The sequence below is a fragment of the Bos javanicus genome, chromosome 26 (genome assembly GCF_032452875.1).
Source record: "Bos javanicus breed banteng chromosome 26, ARS-OSU_banteng_1.0, whole genome shotgun sequence".
Lineage (NCBI taxonomy): Eukaryota > Metazoa > Chordata > Mammalia > Artiodactyla > Bovidae > Bos > Bos javanicus.
The window spans coordinates 422,996-431,886 of NC_083893.1; the positions used below are offsets into that span (position 1 = coordinate 422,996).

Here is an 8,891-nt window from a genome sequence, read left to right on the forward strand (position 1 = left end):
AACCAGCTTGAACATCTGGAAGTTCACAGTTCACATATTGCTGAATCCTGGCTTGGAGAATTTTGAGCATTACTTGACTAGCGTTTGAGATGAGTGCAATTGTGTGGTAGTTTGAGCATTCTTTGGCATTGCCTTTCTTATAGATTGGAATGAAAACTGACCTTTTCCAGTCCTGTGGCCACTGCTGAGTTTTCCAAATTTGCTGGCATATTGAGTGCAGCACTTTCACAGCATCATCTTTCAGGATTTGAAATAGCTCAACTGGAATTCTATCACCTCCACTAGCTTTGTTCGTAATGATGCTTTCTAAGGCCCACTTGACTTCATATTCCAGGATGTCTGGCTCTAGGTCAGTGATCACACCATCGTGATTATCTTGGTCCTGAAGATCTTTTTTGTACAGTTCTTCTGTGTATTCATGCCACCTCTTCTTAATATCTTCTTAATATCTTCTGCTTCTGTTAGGTCCATACAATTTATGTCCTTTATTGAGGACATCAAATGTTCTTCACATCAAATGTTCCCTTGGTATCTCTAATTTTCTTGAAGAGATGTCTAGTTTTTCCCATTCTGTTGTTTTCCTCATTTCTTTGCATTGATCACTGAGGAAGGCTTTCTTATCTCTCCTTGCTATTCTTTAGAACTCTGCATTCAGATGCTTATATCTTTCCTTTTCTCCTTTACTTTTCGCTTCTCTTCTTTTCACAGCTATGCGTACGGCCTCCCCAGACAGCCATTTTGCTTTTTTGTATTTCTTTTCCATGGGGATGGTCTTGATCCCTGTCTCCTGTACAGTGTCATGAACCTCAGTCCATAGTTCATCAGGCACTCTGTCTATCAGATCTAATCCCTTAAATCTATTTCTCACTTCCACTGTATAATCATAAGGGATATGATTTAGGTCATACCTGAATGGTCTAGTGGTTTTCCCTACTTTCTTCAATTTCTGGACTTGGCAATAAGGAGTTCACAGTCTGAGCCACAGTCAGCTTCTGGTCTTGTTTTTGTTGACTGGATAGAGCTTCTCCATCTTTGGCTGCAAAAATATAACCAATTTGATTTCAGTGTTGACGATTTGGTGATGTCCACGTGTAGAGTCTTCTGTTGTGTTGTTGGAAGAGGGTGTTTGCTATGACCAGTGCATTTTCTTGGCAAAACTCTATTAGTCTTTGTCCTGCTTCATTCCATATTCCAAGGCCAAATTTGCCGTTTACTCTAGGTATTTCTTGACTTCCTTCTTTTGCATTCCTATCCCCTATAATGAAAAGGACATCTTTTGGGGAGCAACCCTATGTCCAAAAAGCAGTGCCTGCACAGGCACAGGAGGGCCTAGAGGAGTTATTCCACGTTCAAGGTCAAGAGTGGTGGCAGTGAGGAGATACCCCTCTTCCAAGGTAGGAGCAGAAACTGAGCTTTGCTGGGGCAGCTGTGAAGAGACACCACACATCAAGGTAAGAGAAACCCAAGTAAGACGGTAGTTGTTGCAAGAGGGCATCAGAGGGCAGACACACTGAAACCATAATCAGAGAAAACTAGTCAATCTAATCACAGTAGGACCACAGCCTTGTCTAGCTCAATGAAACTAAGCCATGCCTGTGGGGCCACCCAAGACGGGCCTGTCATGGTGGAGAGGTCTGACAGAAAGTGGTCCACTGGAGAAGGGAATGGCAAACCACTTCAATATTCTTGTCCTGAGAACCCCATGAACAGTATGAAAAGGCAAAATGATAGAGTACTGAAAGAGGAACTCCCCAGGTCAGTAGGTGCCTGATATGCTACTGGAGATCAGTGAAGAAATAACTCCAGGAAGAACGGAGGGATGGAGCCAAAGCAAAAACAATACCCAGTTGTGGATATGACTGGTGACAGAAGCAAGGTCTGATGCTGTAAAGACCAATATTGCATAGGAACTTGGAATGTCAGGTCCATGAATCAAGGCAAATTGGAAGTGGTCAAACAAGAGATGGAAAGAGTGAATGTCGACATTCTAGGAATCAGCGAACTCAAATGGACTGGAATGGGTGAATTTAACTCAGGTGACCATTATATCTACTACTGCAGGCAGGAATCCCTTAGAAGAAATGGAGTAGCCATCATGGTCAACAAAAGAGTCCAAAATGCAGTACTTGGATGCAGTCTCAAAAACGACAGAATGATCTCTGTTTGTTTCCAAGGCAAACCATTCAATATCACAGTAATCCAAGTCTATGCCCCAACCAGTAACGCTGAAGAAGCTGAAGTTGAACGGTTCTATGAAGGCCTACAAGACCTTTTAGAACTAACACCCAAAAATATATATATATACATATATATATATATATACATATAAATATACATATAAATTTTAAAATTTCAGTTATTATATTCAGTTTTGTTGCTTCTTTCTTATATTTTCTGTCTCTGTTGATGTTTCTCACTGAATTTCTCCATTCATTTTCTGAGTTTGGTGAGCCTCCTTTGATCATTTCTTTGAACTCTTTATCAGGTAAACACTTATCTAAAGACCATTTCATTAGGGTTTGTTCTGGGGTTTTATTTTGCTCTTTTGTTTGGAACTTATTCCTTTATCTCCTCATTATGTTTGACTTTTGATTTCTGTTTTTATGAATTAGCAAAACATCTACCTCTCCTTGTCTTGAAGGAGTATCTTTGTGTGGGTTCATCTCTTGTGTCCACTGCTTGCAAGTGGTGACTTTGGCAGGTTGACTCCAGCTAGAGTGAGTGCAGGCCTGGGATAGACCTGGGGAAGCGCTGCTCCAAAGACTGCATAAGAGTGTGGATTTTGATATTTTAGCTGAGGGAATGATGTTTCACAGTACAGTTTTAAAGGCTGCACATAATTGTATGTGTCTGTTTAGGAAGAAGCTGAATAACATAGCTATTGATTATATGTGAATTTCTCCTTGAATTTCCCTGAGAAAAGTCAGGATTACTTTAAGAAATGACTGCTAATAGTAAGGGATTAAAATTGTGTATATATGAAAACTCCAATTTGTGTTTCAACATTGCTATTGTAAATAATCATTGGAATCAAAAAGGTAAAGTGAAACTCCAGAAGAGCAGAGTTCCTCAAGTGAGGCATTAAGATTCTTTAGGTTTGAACTTCTTTTCCTGTGAAGGGGAACCTTCTTATGTTGTTTCTATGTGTTTTATATGTGATATATGAGAATATGTGTGAATATCCATCATATAAATATGTACTCACAAGGCATAGTGCAGTGAATAGAAGCACCATGTTCTCTGTTAAACCTAATTTAAAAATCTGAGAATTTATTCAACTCACAAGGTTCCAAACATATTTCATGGCAACATACATGGGTTCTTTACAAATTAAGTTCAGAAGAGGAAATAATTCCCTTGTACAATACATCTCAAGGCTTCCTTATTGGCTCTGGGGTGAAGAATTCAGCTGCCAATGCAGGAGACTTAGGTTTGATCTCTGATTGGGAAGATCCACTGGAGAAGGAAATGGCAACCCACTCCAGTATTCTTACCTGGAAAATGCTATGGACTGCTGGGGTCCAGCCCCGGTGGATCCAGGGAATTCGAAGCGGGGACGGCGTCGGCGAGGATCAGGAAACAACTGCTTAATTAAACGTTAATTAAGGATATAAAGAGTAATAGAATAAGGATAGCTCAGTGAGGAAATTCAGTGGAGAAAAGAGGCTGAATAATTCAGCCAGAAGGTAAGAGAAAGAACGACATGGTGAGACCAAGTTTCGGTGAACAAGGCCCGCACTTTATTTTCCAAAGTAGTTTTTATACCTTAAGTTATGCATAGAGGATAATGGGGGAAGGGGTAGAGTCATGCAGTAAGCCAGGCTTTCCTCCTGCAAACTTATCATATGCAAAAGTTTAGGTGATTTGCATCATCTTCTGGCCCGGAGGCCTTTTCCTCTAAAGGTGATTATTCTAAAGTCTGGCGCCAGCCTCCAAAAAGCATTAGATAAAGTTGCATTCCTACAGAGCAAAGGTGTGGTGGGCTATAACAAGAAAAAGAATTAACTCAAGGGTCCCAGGTTACAAACATTAAAGCTACCATTTACACCAGTTATATTAGTCAATACACTGCCAGGGACACAGCAGGTAAGGGATATGGAGACTTAGCAGCAAATATTGGCCCAACAAGTGAAAATCCCTTCACCAATACAATTTCTAATCAATCTTTTGACTGCTCAAAGGAATCTGTATTTAGACAGTTTAGAACATCTCATGCCTCTCACAGTTTGGAGGCTCTGAGCAATCACATGTGGCCGGAAAAACCTATTCAGGCAGGCTAGAGGACTTCCAAGGGAGTTTGTAGGTTGAAACACTGTCACACCCAGGAATTATTAACTGGAGCTATAAGCTAACTCTTTTTTCAGAGAGAGGTAGTGGGGGACAGCCCCCCGTAAAGTCAGAGGTGTAGGTGAAAGCACAAAGCAGAAAGTAGGCAGACTCTGGTTTGGGGGGTAGATTGCTCGAGAATTTTCAGGGAGACTCCTGAGGCTTGATCCCGCCTTTGCGTATGCCAAGCCTCCTTCCTCATGACCTTTGCCAGGGGCGGAGCTCGCTCCCCGCAATGGACAGAGGAGTCTGGTGGGCTAGAGTCCACAGGGTCACAAAACAGTCAGACATGAATTAGCAACTAAACAACATTACAAACCTCAAACTGTATTTTACATAATGACTGTAACTACCAAAATCGCCTTCCAAAATGGTAAAATAATAATATTAAATCCGTAATTTAATTAATTTTATGAACTGGCAAAATAATAAAAGAACTTAGAATCACTAACTTTTACATTTCATGTCACAATCCTATATGGGTGATTAAATAAATGACATTGTAGCCTAAAATTAGTTCTATTTGAATATATATGAATTTTTTCATTTTAAAAATATAATTTCTTATAAACCATGTTTTCAAAGTATACCTAAAAATCTAATAATGACACATTTAAGTATAGATAACCTAAATTAGGCTTCCCAGCTGGCTCAGTGGTAAAGGATCTGCCTGCCAATGCTGGGGACCTGAGTTTGATCCCTAGGTCAGGAAGAACCCTGGGAGAAAGAAGTGGCAACCCACTCCAATATTCTTGCCTGGGAAATCCTATGGACAGAGGAGCCTGGTAGGCTACAGTCCATGGTGTCACAGAGTCTGACAAAACTTAGCAACTAAACAATAATAACACAATGACCTGTAATTAGGGCTTCCCAGGTGACTCTAGTGGTAAAGAATCTGCCTGCAGTGCAGGAGACACAGGAGAGGCAAATCCAAGCGCTAGGCTGGATTCCTACTCCTCTGGAGTAGGAAATAGCAACCTACTCCAGAATTCTTCCCTGGAGAATCCAATGGACTCAGAAGCCTCGTAGCATACAGTCCAAAGTGTTGCAAAGAAATGGACATGCCTGAAAGACTAAGGGTGCAATCTATAATACTCTTAATATCCAAACTGTTAAGAAAACAAAATTCAAATAGACTTGAATTTGAACTTAGACTATTCCTATTATTAGTCATGTGACCTTAGACAATTTATAAATTAGTGAGACCTAGAAGTGAAACCTTACACTCCAGTAGATTTGATACATAGGATTAAGTAGAACTAGGTGATTAAAATCCTGGCAGCATAAATCTATCTAGGCTCTGACTTTCTTATTTAAGACTGATGAACTTTTGAGAACTTAACTGATTGATTTTTAATTACACATAAAAGCATTTATATAACAAACACATAAAGGCATTTATATAACAAACACATAGAACTTATGGGCTTTCCAGGTGGTACAAGTGGTAAAAAATCTGCCTGCAGGAGACATATGAGATGCACGTTTGACTTCTGGATCAGGAAGATCCCCTAGAGGAGGGCATGGCAATCCACTTCAGTATTCTTGTCCAATAAAGCCCATGAACAGAGGAGCCTGACAGGCTATAGTCCATGGAGTCACAAAGAGCTGAACATGACTGAAGTGACTTAGCATGCATAGCACTTACTATAACAGGATACTGTTCTAAGCCTTTCATAAACATTAACCTGCTTAACCTTCAAAACCGGATCAACCAGTTGGTTCCCATTATTTTGTAAAGTTGAAAAGAGAATCATGCAGAGTTCAGGTCAATTGTCCCAAGTTTCACAGCTAATAAAAGAAGACAGAATTCAAACTCAGGCAGTCTTGGTTCTAAAGTCCTGAGTTCTAAGAAAAAGATGCTGATACCTTTGTTTGGGATACATGTGTATGTGTTTGGGAGTGTATTTGTGTTTGTATTTGAAGATGATTTCATGGTCTTTAAATGCTACAATGTCCTGAGCAAGACTCAGAATCAAACTGACTTTCCAGAATTGACCTGGGTCTTTGTAGTAATTATCAAGATCTTCTGAAGGAAATGGCAACACACTCCAGTACTCTTGCCTGAAAAATCCCATGGACGGAGGAGCTTGGTGTGGGCCACTGTCCATGGGGTCACAAAGAGTCGGGCATGACTGAGCGACTTCATTTTCACTTTCACTTTCTGAATTAACAATCACATTTTCAGTTTATTGGTAAAAAAAAAAAAATTACAAGCAATGTCAAAAAGGGAAAGACTGACTTATTTCTCTTCTTGTATGTAATAAAATATTATTATTATTATTTTCTTAATTTTAATATATTTAAAGTTTCACAACTTTTTCCCAAGACTTTCTTGGAGGCATCTTTTACCTCTTTGTTTCTTAGACTATAGATAAGTGGGTTCAACATGGGGATCACCACTGTGTAAAACACAGATGCCATTTTGTCTGTGTCCAGGGAGTAGTTTGACTTGGGCTGTAGGTACATAAAGATCAGTGTGCCATAAAAAAATAGTAATAGCCACCATGTGAGAGTCACAGGTAGAAAAGGCCTTGTGTCACCCCTGGGTAGAGTGGATCCTTAGGATGGTGTCGATGATGAAGAGGTAGGAGGTGAGGACAATGGAAGATGAACAGATCATATCAAAACCAGCAAAGGCAAAGATCAGAATTTCCTTCATGTGTGTGTCTGAGCATGACAGAGCCAAGAGAGGAAGACCATCACAGTAGAAATGCTTATTAACATTGGGCCCACACTGTTAGATGGAAGGTGATGATGGTATGGAACAGGGCAACTAGAAATCTGTATACATATGGAACTGCCACTAATCGAATGCAGACTCTCTTTGACATCAGTGTGGAATAATGCAGGGACTGCAGATGGCTACATAGCTATCATAGGCCATGAAGGAAACACTCCATGATGATGAAGGTGAGAAAACAGCCCAGTTGCATTGTACAAGCATAGAAAGCAGTAGTATCATGCTCCACAACAAAGTTTACCATCATCTTTGGTGTGACAGCAGAGGAGCAGCAAACATCAACAAAGACCAAGTGACTGAGGAAATAGTACATAAGCGTGTGGAGTTGAGCATCAATTCCAATAAGGGTTATCAAGCTCAGCACCATGACCAGATAAATGACCAAAAACACCACGAAGCAGGGGACTTGAAGCTCTGGCTGGTCTGTAATTCCCTTGAGAATGAATCAGTGACAAAAGTAAGATTCACTTTAGCCATTTAGTCTGTGGATTTGGCAGAGTTTGTTGCGAGTTGAAGAATAAAAATGATACCTTCTATGGCTTCTTCTAGTGCTGGGGAAGGTGATCATTAGCATCTTCTATCTGTGAGTCAAAGCGTCTTGTGGGCACAAGGTAGCTACAGCTCTCCAATGGCATGCCATTCTAGCCCCAGGGAAAGGAGTCTATTACTCTCAGAGTAGTCCTCTTAAGCCTTACTTTGCTCTACAAATAAGCAGTACTTCTTTGCTTTGTGATGTAGAAAATATGGGAAGATGCTGATTAAAAATTAAATAGTATCTGAAAGAAAGCACTTGAGATGACTGATAGTAATATTCCAGTGTTTTTGGTGCCACCAAGGCTTTGATGCCCATGTATACATTACAGGGAAAAACTTACTCCATGTTGGATATATTTCTTTTCTTTAACCTTTGTTTCCTGTGCTTTTGTTCACTGAAAGAATACTGTTCATACATATTGGTCTACCTCAGAAAACCCTTCCCCTCTGCCTGAATGTTAAACCAAAGTGCATTTGTTCAGGACCCTGTCCACCTGTGGATGGCTATGGGAGGGAAAGAATTAACACATCCTCTGCCCAAGACTTGAGACTCCAGGAGATGATTGCAAAACTAATGACCTTTTAAATTTACTTCTTCATCCTCCCCTCATCTCTGTTTTATAAAAGAACCTGTCATCTGGACCCTGATTAGATGATTATTTTGAGACATCAGTCTGCTCTCTTCTTGGCCTGCTGGCTTTCTGAATAAAGTCAATATTCCTTGCCTCAATACTTAAACTCACAGTTAATTGGCTTGCCTTGCAGTAAGCAGAGTAAGCTTCGATTTGGTAACAAAAGTGGCAGTTAAAAATACATAATAGATAAATGAAAATACACTTATATTTCCCTGTTTTTCAATTTTGTGTAAGTCCCCAAAGCTTTAAAATATAAAAATGATCTAGCATGACTTACTTACTTTTATAAAATACATACTTGATGCTATGTAAGTTAAAAGGAAATTAATCAGATCTATGTGAAAATATAATTTTATTTGCATAATAATTAAAGAGACTTAGGATTATGTTCCCATTCAAAAATTTACTACATTTTGTACTTTGTTTCTTATAGATAACACTAATTAAGTAGTCTGTTAGATAATGTATTCTATACTATATGTAGATAACATCTTTTCCCATAAACATGTGTCAGTATATTTCAGGGGCTTAAAACATCCAAAGTACTTACCTTCAATTGTAAATGAAGTTTTGTGGAAGGATGTATAGTAGTTCTTCATGAATGCTTCCGAATAATTACTTTTATTTTTGGCAGCTCTGGAAAAATAAGACTA

At 39.4% G+C, this 8,891-nt stretch overlaps 1 pseudogene; it reads right to left on the bottom strand.

The window, feature by feature from the left end:
* Positions 1-6,606: 6,606 nt before the first annotated feature.
* Positions 6,607-7,546, bottom strand: LOC133239643 (olfactory receptor 8U3-like; annotated as a pseudogene).
* Between the last annotated feature and the right edge of the window lie 1,345 nt (positions 7,547-8,891).